Source organism: Etheostoma spectabile, chromosome 5, assembly GCF_008692095.1.
Source record: "Etheostoma spectabile isolate EspeVRDwgs_2016 chromosome 5, UIUC_Espe_1.0, whole genome shotgun sequence".
Classification (NCBI taxonomy): Eukaryota; Metazoa; Chordata; class Actinopteri; order Perciformes; family Percidae; genus Etheostoma; species Etheostoma spectabile.
The window spans coordinates 21,594,347-21,613,037 of record NC_045737.1 but is presented as its reverse complement, the minus strand read 5'-3'; the positions used below and the strand labels follow the sequence as shown (position 1 = coordinate 21,613,037).

General features: G+C 40.4%; 1 protein-coding gene and 1 pseudogene across 4 annotated transcripts in view; one reads left to right on the top strand and one right to left on the bottom strand.

Moving 5' to 3' along the window:
• Nucleotides 1–2,081, bottom strand: part of LOC116689206 (betaine--homocysteine S-methyltransferase 1-like) — a 2,928-nt pseudogene extending 847 nt beyond the window's left edge.
• A 10,765-nt stretch (nt 2,082–12,846) lies between these two features.
• LOC116689210 (LHFPL tetraspan subfamily member 2a protein) overlaps nt 12,847–18,691 on the top strand; it is a 23,338-nt gene continuing 17,493 nt past the window's right edge. For 3 of the 4 annotated variants that reach the window (XR_004331947.1, XR_004331946.1, XM_032515635.1), the window contains exon 1: nt 12,847–13,020. The gene's annotated coding sequence lies outside the window, so the exon portion shown is untranslated. Of the gene's footprint in view, nt 13,068–18,691 lie in introns of all 4 variants that reach the window. The other variant, XM_032515636.1, reaches the window with a different exon arrangement.

The following is an 18,691-nucleotide window of genomic DNA, read 5'->3' as shown; positions in this document are numbered from 1 at the left end:
CCCTGACAGTTGCAGTCGGGGGTGTGATATGCCAGTGGCTGTACCATGTAGTGAGCCTTTAGCCTGGCCTTCTCCACTCCCTCCTTCATCATCTTAACAGTCTTCACGCAGGTCATTGGGTCAAAGTGGCAGTTGACTCCAACAATCTGGGCACCTGGAGAACAGAGGGAAATTGTCATTGTCATTTAAGAGAACAAAGCTAACTTTTCAATTAAGGAAACCAAAGGATAAAGAGTGAGATAATGCGGGGTAAATTAAACACGTACCGGCCTTCACCAGCCTAACAGCACACTCTCCAGGTGAGACGCCGTGCATGTCTCCCTCTGGTCCGATGCACAAAGAAGCAGCTACAGGCTTTCCGCTGGTCTTCAGAACCTGCACGGCCCACTCCGCCTCCTCAACATGCTCAAAGTACTGCAATGACAGAAACAACACAGTCACCACTTTGCTCCACTAATCATATATCAGATTAAAGTAGCACTGAAATGACATTACTTAAAATAAGACACAAATCTACCTCAGCAATAAGGAAATCTACATTCTTCTTCATAAACACTTCAAGCTGTTTCTTGAAGATAGCCTTTACTTCTATCTCACTCTTGCAACTCAGGTAGGATGGAGTCTGAGACACTCCACCAGCAACCATTGCGTCTCCTTCGCTGGCTACTTCCCTTGCCAGGTCACAGGCGGCCTCGTTGATTTGTGCCCCCTGAAAGAATGAGGCAGGTCATGTGTTTGTTGATGTCCATGCTTTGTACAATAGGCTACACATCATGTTTATTGATGAATACACAATCAGGGTGAAGTGGAATTTGCAAGATCTGCACAATCTCTACAGCTAATGTTGGCTGTAAAGTGCTATGGTTGGGTACTCACAGAGAGTCTCAAGTTCTGACCCCTGTTCTCCAGTTTGTCATCACTGGCGTAGAAGGTGAATGTCTGCATGACATTCGATCCTGCCCTCAGGAACTCCCTGTGGAGTTGCCGCACTGATGGAAACATTCAGATTTGTCATTTTAAAGGTACAACTTTGTTTTATTACATTTGTGCACCTTCCCTTCACGTGGTTTTGGATACAACATGTGTGTGTGCTGTCTTACCGGCCTCAGGGTGTGTAACGGAAGCCTCGGGCGTCCATGGCCCGGCCTTCACGTAGCCTCTCTTCTCCAGAGCAAACACGAAGCCTCCATCGCCGATCACAACCTCCCCGGCATTCAGACGCTCAATCATACCCTGCAGGAGTTGAGGGAACCATGCACACACATCACATGAGCTCTACACTGGATGGGGTACACGCTTATTGATAATTTGCACTTAATATCTCTAGAAATACAGCAGGGAAGAAGGTAAAGTTGGATGGATAAAATGTATGTGATTTCAAGACAATATACAATCCAGGCACAGTCCTGAGTGAGTGATGTTACTCACTTTTGCAAAATTTGTTGCAGTTTGCAGTTAATAAATATACGAATGTCTATGTGTGCATCAAAAATGTTATGTTTTTGTATGTGTGTATGTGAAAGAAGCTGCAGTTTGGCTGCCAATGTGCAAAGATCGAAACAGTTTTTAGCCTATCCAGACTCTCCAGCTGTGACCCCTTTAGTCTAGCTGTTTCACAAACCATGCACGCACACAAATGCATGCCCACACATGATACCTGCACTGACAACATTTTCCTCACAACATCACAGTCCATCAACCAACAGGACAACTATGACCCACAGTACGTACTCACATTACATGATGGCAAAGATTTGCATGCTGCATCAACAAAATCTCTGTTCTCTGCAACATAAGATTGAGGTAAAATAGATGCAGTATCGTCTACAGATTGAGTTATTTTACCTTCTTGCCTGGTGCCATGTCTTCTTCCCAGTTTCAGTTAGAGCAATAAGCACTTGGTAACAGCAAACCCCTCTTTTGACCTGAAGAGTGCAGATTGTTGTTCCTAACCAGCTTTATACTGCTGGGTGAATATGGGAGGGTTTCACTTCGGAGCCAAATTCATAATTGCCACATGTCTGTTTGGACATTGTGCAACATAATCTGGTTCACAGATCAATGAAGATGGCATGGGCAGCAGTTGGTTCAGGTAAGATGGGGACATACGGTCTGTTGCATGAAAGTGAGATCTGCCAGTTACATGTCAGTTATATTAATATCTCTAGTTTAAACATTAACGTACTCCCAAACCAGTTGTGCTTTGCTGGTAAATTGTAGGCCACAGTGGACAGTTACATAAAAGGGTTAGTTTAACAGACCAGTCTTCTTTGCGTTTGCAAAGTAGTTTCCTGCAAATGAACCTAAGTGGTAAAAAGTTCATACATTGTCATTGGTTACACAGCCTGATTACATCAAACCAAATCATTCAGCTGGTTATCTTCTTCTTGTAACCCTGAAATGACTGATGCAATCAAGGACTTTACAAACAGTCTCCTTACAGTTGGAACTGTATGCAAACGTCTATAGGAATAACCTTGTATTCGGGACATCTGTCCAACTTAAGTCTTATCGGTCTTGAGACACAAGATTGATAAGACTGACAATGATCCCAACTCAAGATAATTATATAATCATTATGACCGGGTTATAACAACCACATATAATAGCTTTGACGTCCTTTGCAAATTCGGAATCAGAATCTGAGAAAAAAAATGTAACACTAACGAACTGATCAAAATAGCCTAAAAAGTGTGGAATGTTTGTATTGGGCCAAACAATAACCCTTAGCTGTGATGAAATCCCCAAATATCATGGCCTAAAATGAGCTATGGGTCAGCAAAATGGTCATCAAGTATGGCAATAAAATTACCAATGTAAAACTGCAACAAATGGGTGACTTAACAATTAGCTGATTGACATTAAATTGTATTTTTTTGATAAGTTAATTATTTAAGTCTTTTCCAAGCAAAAATGCCAAAATGAGATAGTTCCAGCTTCTCCATTGTGAGAATCTGATGTTTTTACTACACTGTATTAAATTCAACGTTTTGGGTTTTGTACTATTGATAGGATACAAGAAGACATTTTTACATCCCTTTGACCCAAGGATGTTGCGATGGTCTTTTTTTGTCTTTTAGACCAGGCGATCAATTAAGAAAATAATCAACAAGTGAATTGATAATGACAATGCTCGTTAGGTACAGCTCTTAACAGATATGTTTTTAAAATTTCAGTCCAGCTTTTCCTAGAACCAGAGACTCTCTGGACCATTTGTCTTGTGTGACAGAAAACAAAATAACTCCGGAAAAAAACCCCTGCTGTATATAGATCATTGCTTTTATCCAGGTTAAATAGTAACACCTCCTGTCCTAAAACATGTACAAACACACACACGCACGCACACACACACACACGAACACACAGAGATACAGGGTATTGACCTTCAGTAGAGTGCTGTTGTTTTCTGTCAGCTCTGGGTCTGTCCGGTTTTATGTGGAATGTTACAGATATTCCTCACTAAGGTGTTTGAGTTCTGAGTTCAGAAGAACGCTTCAAATCGGTAGTTCCCCTCAGGATTTCATCTGCTTGAATTGAAGTTGCACAGATCATGTTACCCTCTGCTGATGTAATGGGGCTGTGTAACACCAGACTGGGAGTCTGTTACATTTGGCATCTAGACATTTACCAAACAGAGCAGTCAAAAAGAAAAAAAGTTAATATAAACGGCTCGCCACTCAATGTTGGAAGATGATGACTCTATATTGCATGGTAAAAGAAATGCATACAGAAGAAACACTTTTCCAAACAAGCAACTGAGATGTTTTTGCACTGGTTGTATGTAGAGAGGAGTGGTCTGTTTACTATAAAGTGTATTAGTTTAACTTGCCAAGACAGCACAGCAGCACCAAAAGGAACCTTCTGAGGAAACTTTCTCACCCTCAGGCACAACTGTGGCATGTACATGTGTGGTGCATATGGGTTTTTTTATTGAGCGTTTGATCACATGTTTGCGAGTGTGTGCATGTTATGTGTAGGGGCAGAAATAGCTCTAATGTGTCAAGTGACACTGAAGTGCTGAGTCAGGCAGCAGATGGTGGAAGACACCCCCAAATTCCAAGTGCACACTGAACCACAAGTCTGTTGTGAAAAGAGCTTCAGAATGCACCAAAGTGAACACTTCCAACATTACATCATGTTGACTGACCCAAAGCTTCTGCAACACACAATAAGGGGACCCAAAGAAGCTTGGAATAATAATTTTTTGGGGGATTACTTTCCTCCAGTGATCACCTTCTTTTGGACATAAAAAATTTGGTCTTTGTGTCTTTTTGTTTTTCCACATCTTCTTTGTTGACTTCCTCCTTTTATTGTACCATTTTAGAGTTATTACATGTGCGACCATGTGATTTGCAACATAGATTCAGTTAAATGAATTCTATGTACATGGTTTATATCAACCATATCCCATTTCTTCTGAGTTATTCCAGCTATTCCAGTGAGAGTATCAGGAATCAACCAACAGCTGTACTAAGAGACAATTTCTCTATGCAGCCACAACTAGTTCTCGCAGGCTGAAGCTGAAGTCTGATCTGGAGGGGGAGGAACTCTTTACAGTGGGCCAGAATGTGTAAAGGGGTGAGGTATGGGAGTGAGGCTGGCTGGGAAAAAGACCAGATTTGAGGCATGAGAACGGAAGAAAAGGGTGCACAAAATTGCAAGTTTGCAAGCCTGGTTCTTTCTGTCGGGATGACACATTTGTCGTGTGAATGACCTGGGCTGACACTGATAAAGTTGGTGTTAACTATTAACTCCTAATGAACTGATAAAGGGTTGCTCCTTTGGTCAGGTGGCTAAAAGAAGTAGAACAGAGAAAAGTTGTTGTAGCACCCCAAATTGTTATTCTTGAAATGGGATCATGTTTCGCGTTGAAAACTGCATTGCAAGTTATTGTAATGTTGCTGTACAATGATTGTTGATGAGCATACCCAAGTTTGCAATTATGTCATTGCATGTTCAGGAGTTTTGAATGTGTACAGTTTATGACAGTTTCCCATGTGCTCAATGCAGTGAACCTTGAACCAGAAAAGTTTAATTATGTGTATCAGAGCATATAAAGCCAGCACTAACCCACTTCTTTTCTTCCTATATAACCTTTACATATGTTCTGTTTTGTGTGTTGCTTCACACGCTCCTCTCCCTGTTGTGAAGGGACTCCCTGTGCCACTGCAGCCCTCTGTTTACCTCCACCCCTTCCTCTGGTCCAATCACAGCTCAAGCTGAAGAAGACATTTTGCTGAAACTGTCCATTCTTTGTGGATTTGTAGGCCACAGAAAGACAGAGAGACACTGAGTGAGTGAGTGAGTGACTGAGAGAGATAGTGAGTGAGTGAGTGAGTGAGTGAGTGAGATAGTGTGTGAGTGAGTGAGTGAGTGAGTGAGTGAGATAGTGTGTGAGTGAGTGAGTGAGTGAGTGAGTGAGTGAGTGAGTGAGTGAGTGAGTGAGTGAGTGAAAGAAAGAGAGGAAGAGCACTCCAAATAAACTTGCTGTAGTCTTTGTTGGCATGTTTCTTATCTCTTTATGTTTCAGTAAGCCACTGGTAGTAAGAATTATCATTTGGTTGCAATCCACTCATCATGACCTACTTCTTCTTAGGTTTTTAAAACTGTTTTAAATTTAAATAGAAATGAGGTGGTTAACACGATTCAATGTAATACTACTTTCAGACACAAGAGGGCAAAATAATGCACTTTCTTCAGTATATGCAGTGGCATTTCTCTCTTATGTACAAAGAAACATAAATAAGATGCTTTGAATGGTTTGGTCATTATTACAAAGATGTGTATGATACGTTAAGACCTTTGCTATCACCAGATCTCAATCCAGTTGAAACTGAGGTGACAACACATATTTCAGAAGAACAATGTTACCAAACAGACGGTTCAATGCAGATAAGAGTTTGGGCGGAAGAGCAGGCACTAGAAAGCTGTGAAGGTCAAACTGGGACCACTGTTGTTTCCAATTACCCTTTAAAAGTAAGTTGAAGTTGGCTTTGGCGTCTTAGGTACCTGCATTTGTGCACAAAGTACATTAAAAAATCTCCACGTTTAAATGTAATTTGTTGATTCAATGTTGAATTTTTTCAGCACATCAGGAATTGTGCAGAACACACAGATTAATTTGTTGGATACAGCTACAGTAGGCTATACAGGTTAACATACAGTACATATTGTGACACATCAAGTTAAGAGAGGGATGGTTTGATTGACTTGTAGTTTACCTTGAAAAAGCAGCGGCACAACTTCTCATTACCTTCTTCTTTTCATTACCTCTTGGGGAGAAGACATGTACTTTGTAGAAGGTTTACAGTAACTTAGTATCTTTTAACTGCTCTTTCTAATCTCACAGTAAATTTCACAGCATGACTTCACAGAGAACTGCACAGCTACTCCAATCAGTACGAGATAATATATCACAAGATCCTGGACTTTTGCCTAGATCATTGATCACAAAACAATGCTCTCTGTACATTTGTGTGCATGTTTTCACCACAGCTGTGTTATTGTGAAAAGCATTCTTTAGGAATGACATTCTTTAAATATCGTACTGACTTAGCTGGTGTGGGTTGTTTCTCTTTTGTGTGTTAGCAACCACAGACGTGTTGTCCAAACCTGAGTCATGAAGTCACCTGCATCCAAGAGTTTTGTCTATTTTGGCAAAACAAGCAGCAGTGTAACACTGTTGATGCTAGTTAGAGTTAAGTTTGAATCTTTAATGTGATTTTAAGAATGAGTCAGTGGATGCTGCTGCGCTCTAGATTATTCCTTGCGTATGCAGGTTGATTAATATGTTGAGATTAGTAGAAGAGGGTTTGTCAGATAAATAAAATTTGGATAAGCAAAGAGTCAAAATGTTTGTAAAGCATCTGGTGAGTAGTCTTCAAAATCACCATATAAGATCATCTCTTTAGGTAGTTGCGTGCACACTTGTGAGACAGACACAGATCGAATAACCCCGCTGTTTTTGTTTATTAGATTAAATCAAATACAATTTAAGGATCCATCATGGTGAAAATGTGTCACAGCAGAGACGTCAGAGCATTCTCTGTGTTGTGAAGTCTTTATTTGCTTGGCTTGTCCCAGCAGAGTCTGTTTGCTTTGGTATGTCCTTGCTGGGTTTTTGTTTTTGTGGTACAAAGTCTTGTGTCACCTTTATGTCATACTTTTTTTTGTGTCTTATGTGTGTCCCGCTGTGACCTCATTTCCAACATCAAACTATATTCTGCTGGGAAATCTCCCCCAAAACAAAAATGGAAATGATGGATTTTTTTTCTAAATGCCAGTCTGTGACCACACTGCTGCCTATTGTATGTTTATGTTTACCTCACTGGACTGAGGCATTTAACTCATAATTAACTGGATTCTTTCTTCAAGGACTATGTGTGTGTGTGTGTGTGTGTGTGTGTGTGTGTGTGTGTGTGTGCGTGTGCGTGTCAACAATATGAGCTCAAGATGTTTTAAAAGAAACAAATAACATTACATTTAAGTTGGGGAAAAAATGAACCTTTTTCTCATTATTTAATATTTAATAGTCTTATTATTTCAAGGCAAAGCGTCACCTTGTGCAGAGGCCTTGTGTCAAGTGATAGACAATTGTGAGGAAACCAAACCAACATGTAAAAAAATCCTGCAATCACTTTTATTTTTTAATTAAATTTCCTGGGAATTGTTGTCCTTCTCTTTTATACCAGTAGTTTCCAACCTTTTTTCTTGTGACCCCTTACTGTGAAATAAAGGTCTACTTGTGAACCTTGGTCACAGGTATCAGATGCTTTAGCAGTACAACCAAAGAGTGTATATAAATTGTGTCATTTGAATAATTAGTTGATGTGCAAAGAGGTAAAAAAGTTAAAACTACCAACACTGACCAATACTTCCCAAAAACATTAAAATCCCAAACAAACACTTTTATTATTTTTCTATCACATTAAACATCTTGTGACCCCTCAGATTTACCCCAGGTTGGGAACTGTTGCTTTTTTTTCTTTTTTCTTTTTTTTTGCAAAAGCTAAAGTTTGCATGTGTGACACAATCATTTCTAAGTATCTGTTTTTTTAAAAATCATGTTCTGTAAACTTATAAACCTTTTCTTTGAACTTCTATGAAACAGCACCACTTACATCTTAAAATTCTGGCATGATTTATCTATTGGTAGTTTTAGAATCAGTACAGTTATATGTTTAAATCCCTACTGCAATTACAGCAACATAATTATAGCAGTACTTATTTTCACACACATATCTGTACACACATGCACCAGGAATGGCATCATGGCGTAATCCCACAGCCACCAACCATCAAACCCAATCATCTCTCCCAGTGTCTGCATTTCTCATAGAGTTGCCCTGCAGCTAAGAACATCTTCCTGCCCCTGAGACCGGAGCACTGTGGTGACCACACTTATCTATTTACAGACTGTTCTGCCTCCCACAGTGTTCTCACCAGGATGACACACAGACAGATCTGGTGTGGAAAGAGGAAGTTCTGAAGGCAGGGCCAACCAAATGACACAGAGGCTCGGCCACGGTGGAAAAGCAAGGCACCGTGTGAGCGAGGAGACAAACTGTAGGGTAGGAAGTTTGAGGCTGTGAAGAATGTCAGGAGGGTGGCGTGAAGAGCTGCACTCAACAAACTCCCACTGCAGCATCCTAGAGAGTAAATGAGAGCTGGTGTTAACAGGCTGGGATGAGGATTTTCCGCAGTGTGGGTGTGTGTGTGTGTGTCTCCGTGCATGAGTGTGTATGTGTGTGTTTTATGGTTTTGTGCATGGCTTTTACAAAAAAACAAAAATAGCATGCAGTGATATTGCAGTAAACACCAATGTGGTGAAACCCACAATGCTTGAGTTACACAGTCACAAACACTGCAAAATACGGGGGAGAAAGTCTAAAAATGTCATGATGACAAGTAGACCCTTATGAATTTTGACACCTTTTGGGATCTGTGATTGCCATAATTTCTGATAGTCCAAACAAAAGTTGCACTGGATGAGTTGTACAAACGTACATGACATGTGTTTAATTGAATGAGAAAGAAAAAGACGTCCAAATAATCACATTACAAGCTTACTGTAGTGATTTTAGTGCTATATATATAAATATATATATATAAATATATATATATATATACATACTATAGTTACTGCCTTGTATGCCTTTGCCAACCAGTAAAGTTGCAGTCTACATCCATGTCTGTCCAGACTCATAATATATGTAGTGAAGACTTTGAAGCAATTTCATAAAAGGTATTAAGTGTATTTTTTTGTTGACGAAAAATTGATGCTTCACACACATCTTCATCCCGGCACCACAATTTTATACAATCACCACAGTTTCAACGTGGGCACCCAAGATTAAGGTCACCAATTCAGTAACCGACCAAATGCCTCCCATTCTATTCCTGAGTTATGGCCTTGAAAATGGCCAGAAAAAACACATTTATTTATTTATTTAAACATTATGATGTCACAGTTGAAATTTGATCTTTTGGATAAAAAATATCATTACTTCACCATATAATCCTAAATTTGGTCATTATTAGAATATGAATTCTTGAATTATGGCAAAAATGCATTTTGTGATGTCACAGTGACCATTGACCACCAAAATTGAATCAATTAATCCTTGAGTCTAAGTGGATGTTTGTGCAAAGTTTTGAAGAAATTCCCTCCAGAGCACACAACACAAAAAAATGATGGCCGAGTATCGCTGGTGCAGAAGCATAAAAAGTGCATCACAGAGACATCTAACATCTAGATAGCTGGGAAATCTAGGTGTCTGTCAATGAGTCCCACACAGGTTGCTTTTACCGACAGTACAGTGTGATTTGTCGACATCACAGCTCCTCCATTGGCTGAAGCATGCTTATTGGATTTGGATGCCCATTCTTTGTTGCTAGATGATTTAATCCAGATTTATAGACAAAACAGGAATAGTTCAAACATCATTCCAAAACACACCAGAAGCTAACGCAGAGACCTGAGAAAAAAACAATTGTTTCCATCCTGCATAAAATGAAAGCATTAACATTTTATTTCCAAACCTGTCTGTAAAGGATACCTCTGTTACTTTCTATGTTGAGACTCAAGTGAATCTAAACAGCATCTACATGGATTTAATTCAGCAATTTCTCACCTTCGCCATTTAACATTGCTTACAAGCCACACAAATCCTTCAAAATATGTAGTAGGGGCCCAGTGTCATTCACTATTTCACAGTGTTTCCAGTGTATTTGCCCTCCTTTGGGACAGTCAGTCCCTGAGTTGTCACAGTTCCACAGACCACACTGTAATAAGTGTGATTCATCTCTCTAGCTCGGCTTCCTGTGTGAGAATAAAGAAAAGAACACATAGAGATTCTTTTCTATAGGAGGAGAAACAGTATGCAGAGGGAAGCTTATCTGAAATATTTTCTGGAGCCTCCCATGAAGAAAACAAGGAAGGTGGTTCTTTAGTACTTGGTGCTGCATGCCTGGTTAAACAACACAGAGCTGGAGACACTGCTGTCTATACCAGTGGTCCCAGGGGTCCTTGAGGGGGATCCAGGGGGTCCCCAGCAAAACTATAGTTGAAAATTAGCCGGCTGGCTATCCCTGGCACAATTACAGAAATGTTAATTAATGTGTTTTGTCCTTTATAAATTAAAAAAGTGGAATCATTTCTTTTTTACTATAATTCCATCCATAAGTAGCACAATGACAAAATGTATGACAATTTAGATCTATAAATTATATACATATTCTATAATAAAACATCGTAATGCAAAAGGGGAATGAAAGTGGGGTACGTAGTCCGTAGGGTCCGTAGTCTAATCTGTTGGTCCTTAACGTAAAAAAGTGTGGGAACCACTGGTCAATGCGATTCCACAAACAAATATGTAGTAAATATACAACTGCAACCAGTAGCCTGTAAGCTTAGCGTAGCATAAAGACTGGAAACAGGGATAACGGCTAGCCTGGTTCTGTCCAAATGTAGTCTTGCTTTGCCAGACCCTCCTTCAAAGCGTATTGAAGGAGGGTCTGGCTGCTCCAAATTGCATTCGGGATGGGAGAAAAACATGCTCTGTTTCATTGGCATTTCATTAAACCAATCAGAATGGTTATGGGCAACGCAAACTCTGTACAGAGCCACTGTAAAATAGTCATGCAATAGAAAAGTCAGATTGGACAGATAGTATAGCAAGCTGTCTCTTTACCAAGCAGCGATCTGAGAAGCAGCCAATAATAGTTCTTGTTAATCCACCAAATTTAAAGTGCTCATATTGTGCTCATTTTCAGGTTCATAATTGTGTTCAGAGGTTTTATCAGAATAGGTATACATGGTTTAATTTTCAAAAAACATCATCTTATTTTCTTATATTGCACATTGCTGCAGCTCTTTTTTTCACCCTGTGTGTTGAGCTCTCTGTTTTAGCTACTGAGCGAAGCATCACACTTCTGTTCCATCTTTGTTGGGAGTCGCACATGCGCAGAAACCAGGTAAGCACTGCTAGCTAGTCAGAAGCAGAGTATGAGGGTGTGCCATGTTAGCAGCTAGGAGAGCATTCTAATGTGTAGTACATAGTGACTTATTTTCCTCACGGAAGTAAAGGCTGGACTACAATAGAGCTGTTTAGAGCTGTTGATGAACAGTGTTTTCTGTTGGAGATGATAAGTCCCATTGGGGTGGACTTTGAGGTTTTTCACTTTGTAAACATTGTTTATACCATGCACACAAAAATATATAACACAATGGGAATGGGAAAAAGGCAAAAAGCATTAATATGAGCAATTTAAAATTCCAACACAAAGAAAGTGGAAAGAAACTTAAAACACATGCATCTGGCGGAATTTCCTGCAGCATGGGAGCAATCCCGGAAGCTGAACATCAAGGGTATAGACTAGTCCGTGACAAAATCCACCTACCGGCAACTTTAAAGAAAACACATGTTACATATTCTTTGTTTAATCTGTACAAAGCCAAAGTGTAAAAGTGACAGGTTGTGTTTTTACAGGTTTTTTTTGCGAGAAAGCAGATGGATGTATTTCCCAAAATGTAAAACTATTCTTTTAGGGAATAGTCCAAGTAAAAAAAAGTGAGTCAGGTGTGGGTCTTCCAAGTATCTGAATGCTGACCATTATGGAAAAACATGGCTGAGATCCTTTCAGGCCTTTTAATACATACGTATAATAATTCAATATGCAAGGCAACCATCCTCAGGATTGTTCTGAGATTTTACCAAGCTGAAACTTTTATTTGAAGGATTTTGCTTTCAAGACTCAAAGTCTTTAGGAAGTCAAGTCCTGGCCAAGTCTTAAGTCCTAATTTTTTAGACTTATAGGTCTAACTGGTCTAACTCCAGTCCAAGTGTCAATAATCAACACCTGTTTAAAATCAGTCAGTCCAATACAGGAAAATATTGATTCAATTTGGAGCAGCAAAAGGGGGGTTATTAGTCTGGTTATTGCCAGACCAGGCCAGCCTCAATAAATTTGAGGTTGAGCTGCAGGCAGAGTGGGCAGGGTTTACCCAGTCTAGATATTTTTTGCAACTCAATCAAAAAGGTATTCCAAATGATAGTTCAGTACCTCTGAGTGTATCTTACCTACGCCCGTGAGAAAATGCATTGATTCTCTGTTTATTGGGAGGGAAAAGAAAAAAACGTGTACAAGAACAAGCTGAAAGGAAAGCGTGAATGAATCAGTCTGGACGCGTTTATTGGAGGAGTTTATGGGAAGTGAATTGGCGGATTCCAGGAACTCGTCATCATCTTTCACATCATCTCTGCAACTTTTCTTCTGCTTCTTCTTTCGCTCTAACAAACGGAGTGGGGGAAGGGAAAAGAGGGAGGGAGGAGGGAAGAGGAGAAAGGTCGACGTCAGTGGGTTGGCTTTATGCGAGTGGTGAATAACGTCCTGAAGAAAGGAGACTCAAGTGAATGAGCGTTTGGGCTGCACCGGGAAGAGAACCAGCGTTTCAAAACAAAGGACAGGGACAGCTTCTTCACGTTTGCGCCTGCCAAAATCTCTCCACCCTGACTTCCCGTGAGTAGAAGACAATGCGACAACAAAACACAATGTAGCTGTTTTAGGTACTTATTCCACACTTCTCCTCTTTAGCTGGCAGATATGACTCATGTTGCTGAAAGTGACATTAATGAAACGGTTGTTTCTGGATTGATTCTCTCTCTCTCTCTCTCTCTCTCTCTCTCTCTCTCTCTCTCTCTCTCTCTCTCACACACAATCTTACTTAGTTTCTCAAACTTTCAGTGAAAGCTCCTTTAATGTATTTTCTCAGGATCAAATGCTTTTAATTGCATAACTGTTTATTCCCAGCTGTTATTAAGGAGTTGGAGTTTGCATGCTTCACTGACTCTGAAATGGCCACCTGAAGACAATGTAAATGGTATTTAAAGGTTATTGGGAGGGATGTGGATTGGGACAAAGTGAGATATTTAGAGTTGCAACTTTGTGTTCAGGTGCAACATCTGGCAGCAGTTGGACATTATAGCACAGTCCCTATCAGAGAAAGCACCTCCACGAGAAGCCTAACTACTTATTACACAACACTTTTTTTAAAAACATTTTTTAAATTGTTTTTATTTCTTCTTGGTCTTTCACACATGTCCATGCAGCAGCCCTTTGCTCTAATTTTTTTTATTTCCACCACAAGCCCATGTCCTTGAAGTGCCGGGAGGAGAGCTACCCATGGAGCTGTCTGCCTGATACACACAGACAGCACTGAGAGGGGAAGTGATGATACATCATAAACTAAACTAAACCAGGAAACCGGTCAGTGTTTATTCTAGCTGAGTTCAAGGACAAACTATAGGGAAATGATGGAAGGAGAAAATCACTACTATCTTTCAGAAAGCATTAACAAACTTTTACACTGTTACAAATCAGCTTTTTAATGTCCAACAAATTCCAAGATTTATTTTATGGTGAAAGTGTGCTGTTATTGGCTTTAGTGTGATTACCCTAACCTGCCTTCTTTTACTAGAGTGAGTTTTGACAACCCTCAGCTGACAAGTGCAAACTTGTTATGTGTCATTGGATATGTGATGGTAGCAAAAGGAGGTATTTTTCGGTAGTGAAAGAATAAGCTGTGCTTCTTAATAAATGAAGAAAAACTGTCTTGTTGCTATGCTGTATGTCAAATTGATTTATTGAGGTTTATACAAGACAGTAGAGAAATTGGTAATGCTGTCTCTTCTGCATAACATAGCATTGACAAAATGTTTGATTACTTATATCACAATATATTCATATTGTAGGGTAATTAATGGAAACCAGTAGCTGCCTGGAAGGTCAATATCTAAATAAGAAGTCATATAAAATATAAGCAATTATTAATTATTAGTTAACATGCAAATAACACCTATGTGGTCTAAACATCACTGTAAAAGGGACAGTCTGGAGTTCTTAAGAACAAGAAAAAAGTTTGTGGTGTATCCATCATCTTTGTAGAAACAGAGAGCAGAAGAAATGAGGAGGGGATAGAGTAAGACCATGTCATTCCTGTCTTTGTGAATGTGAAATGTGAGGGTCACTGAGGGGCTTTGTGCGTCAGAAACTGTGGGGCCACTACAGAGTCGGCGCAGGGAGTGAGGGGCCGTGTTGTTGCACAGATTGAATAGGTTAGGGGCCACAGCGGCCTGTCTTTGAGAATGAGGGCGTGCATTCTGGGCCAACGGTGGCACGTCTTTGAGAGCTGAAGAGTGAGTGAGGGGGCCGGTGTTGGCACGTCTTTGTGAAGCCTTTGTTTGAGTTGAGAGGCACCAGATGAATTGGGCTGATTTTTATTTAGGCTTTTTGGCACATACACTCACAAACACATGTGCACAAACATGCTTGGCTGATATGTTTCTATGGGAAAGTCATGCGTTTTGATGCCATTATAACCTGGACGAGTGCACAGTTTATGGGTGTGTATTTGTTTTTTGTTTGTGTGTCAGTAGAGTGGGCTTTATTGTTTCAATACACTGTTGGAGGGCTTCTCCCTGTTGACTTGTTGTTTACATTTCTATGGCCTTTTATTGTCATCTAAACCTCAGGCCCCCTGGTTGTATTTGAAAGCTAGACCTACTGGCATGTCTTCATTCTTTATACACAGTCGGGGAACAACATTTAATGGCTTCTTACAGCTTGAATTGTTTTTACAGTGTTTAATCTGGGTCTGTAAAATAAATCTAAACTAACTCTGGAGCACTAAACATGCCTTTGATGGCAGCCATCACTCACTGGCTGAAGTCATGAGACACAAGTTGTGGTAAATGCCTATCCATGGGAAACATTTTCTCCTCTTGCAACTCTTCCATTCACTGTTTATGTAGGGCTACCAAAGCACTGGCTCACATGGTTATGGTTAGCAAGAAAGAGCTTTCAAAGAGAGCAGCTTGGGTTGTTTCATAATATCTGGGAGGATTGAGAAAGCTTCATGAACACCAAAGAAGCTGAACTCATCTTTGTGTTTCTTTGGTGCTTTGTATATTTGGCGTAACCTACTGTTTCTATGTTTGTAGCATGCTGTGAAAGCAGGTGACTGTTACAGATTTAGGTGTGACAATCAAAGGCAGCCATAATGTACAACTCATTAGTTATGTGTGCAAGTTCTCTCATTTTACATTTAAAGGTTTTGCTCAAAGGTTTGGCATTTCAAATCTGATAGTAGTCACGGTGCGGGTTTCACAAGTTCACAAATCTGCCTTTCAGACTGCTGGGGGCAAAGAGGAGCTAGGTGTTGATCTGTTGTTGTTCAGTACATATATCCAGTAAATGAGAATTTAAGGGGCATTGCTGAAGGGCATGGGTGTCTCTATTCAGGCTATGTTACGGCTTGCCTGCTGTTCTTACATCATCCCCAACAGAACAGAAACTTGATGATGACTGAGAATGACGCCTCACATGAAAATAAATAAGCAATTGATTGAGAAAGTGAGAATTTAGGGTGTGATAGTTCCAAGATAGATTGGAGGTGTATGCTCAGCATTCAAGCTACATTGCTTCATTCTCCCTCACTTCACCTGGAGCTCCACTGCATTCTTTTATGAACGAGGGATATGTTTGGACCTGCCCAACCCTGACTGGGATCATACTAGTTTCACATCACTTGTTTTTTTGGTATTTTCCTAATTCTTGGAAATACAGAGGGGGATTAGACCCTCATCAGTGGCCTGTGATTCCCTCCCTGTCCACATCTTGTTTGAGTAGCTGTGTGTAGCCCTGAAGATGGCGAAGCAGCCTCTTATGTGGTTTTGGTCGGAGGGCCTTCCTCCTGGCTGGTCCAGATGCATGACCAGGCGCAGCAGCTTAGGGAACAGATTGCCTTGGTTTGAGGTTTCTGGTTCAGGATCTGTTTGTTAAGAAAAAATGAGCTAATGGAGTCCTCCGGGCCTAGATCAACTGGGGGGTCATCTGATCTGGGTGTGTTATCCAACAGCTCAAATACGCTTTCCTAAACAGGGACAAGCTCATGCCCATTAAAGTGTTTCCATCATCTTTCACAATGTAATGTATGTATGTAAATAGATGCAAACTCTGACGGCTCTGTCTAACTTCTTTATAGAACAGTCTGGTTCAACTGGGATGTGCTTAAGATCTCTCAACCACCCGCCTTCAGTCCTCATTCACTTTCACTCTCTAAAGCAGACTACAGTGGCCAGCACTCATTACCTCAGCACTTTGGCATGCCACCAGAGCCTTTGCTGATATCTCAGACCAATTACTCTAGATTTACAACTCAGCGGGCTCCTTTTAACTAACGGCCAACTGACTGACCCACATATGCCTCGTATCCACTGCTTCGTCTGGGGCGTTGAAAGGGCTCGGCTCAAACCGATGTTACGCTTCATTAGTAGAATTTTTTATTGAGCATTCAAGCTACTTGGCCAAAATGTTTTCACAGCCAAACGTGTAGTCCACATGGCTGGCTGTTGGCCTGTGGGTTGTATTTCTTTGTATATTCCTATGAGAGAAAGTTTGTCTCATAGCAGCATGGAGACTATTCATGTTGGCTTGCTGAATGAAGGATTGGAAAACTGTGTAAGTTGGCTTCAGGCCTTTACTGCATGCATATAATCCTGTGTGGCAGGCTTTGTTTCTGTCAGGGCAACAGTGTGGGAATAAGCAGGTCCAGATCAGATGCAGAACCACATTACTGCTTTCAGTTTGTAGCATATCTACTGTATCATCAGTCAAACTCAGCATCATGGAGGATTCATGAAAGAAGCATAAGACTCCCTGATCTATCGGTGTTGGTTGTGATGATGCATATCTATGACAGTGACTCCACACGGACATGCAGAGCTGCACTAACAAAGATCTGACAGGTTGAAGATAGATATCTATCAAAAGCAACTGGGAGGCTGAGACCTCTCACTCGCAGTGCCTTGATCGCCTAGTTATGAGTAAGTTATAATTCTGAGTGTCTGATGTGCTGTGACGTGTAAATAGCTCCTCCCTCTGCGCTCACATAAACACGTGGATAATCTTGACCTTCTCAAGAAAGTGTTGTTACTTTCCCAGAGGTCTGTTCAACAACCAGCAAACAAGCGGAAAGTATTCATCAGTTTCAGGATGTAGTGACCTTTCTGCCCGCTAAATGACACTGCAGCATGCACACTTTAACACATGCTTGCATGCAGCAACACACATGCAAATCACTAGATGTGCAGATATCAAATGCAATTTTTGGAGCATTATTAATCTAGTGCTAAAGACATATTAGGTGTTTTTAATTATCAGCCAATGTGAAGCATTTGAACAGTACTGATAATCCTTTTAGTATGAAATAAAGATGTTAAAAGGGGTCACTGTGGGTGTTAGAATAAGTAATGTACATGTTCATGTATATGTACATGACATACTTCCTCAAAATGATTTGCTCTTTATCCCACTATAAAACATGCCTTCAAGTTTTCATCTCCAGTGCAGTTCTTGGGGAGACTACAGAGAACCATGATGAGGAATGAATGAGGAGATTTCTTGTAAGAACTGGGGGAGCTCACTCTGTCTCGGTGCCTGCTGACTGCCTCGACAAGGCATGTTTAGGCTCCATCCCTGTAGTTTAAAGAGGCCGAGCTGCTAATTTGAGGTCTTTTGGTAGTCTCAACAGACAGCACCATGCCTGGCCTGGATGGACTATAATCAGCTGTAAACAGAGGTCTCCACTGAGAAACCAAAACTGTAGCCTGGATGGCTGAAAATAATAAACTAATTCAAACAAACATGCACATTTACTGTACACACATACCTTTGCACAGATGTTTATTCAGGATGCACACACTGAAAAGAACTACATTTCTTTATTGTCATGGTTGCAATAAATAGCGCTCAAACACTGTCTGTGTGGTGAGTCAGGCTAAGTGAGTGCTATTGTTTGAAACCATTGTAACAATCGCAGAATGGAAACTGTGATCACAATAAGAAAAGCCATGGTTTTGTGAGGAGCCCTGGAATAAACTCAAGGACCGGGATAGAATAGGGCACACCCCAACCATTCTGAAATACATAAACACACTTCAAATACTGTACCTGATTATAATGTACATGTCCTTGTTGCTGTAATTCTCTGGAAATAGAAAAACAAATACAAACAATACATTCTTTTCTTATTTTCTGCAGAAACCTGTGTGACGGTTTAGATTGAAAGAAGATAGGTAAGACTTAGACTTAGACTTCTCTTTATTGATCCTTTTGGGATGACTCCTGCGAG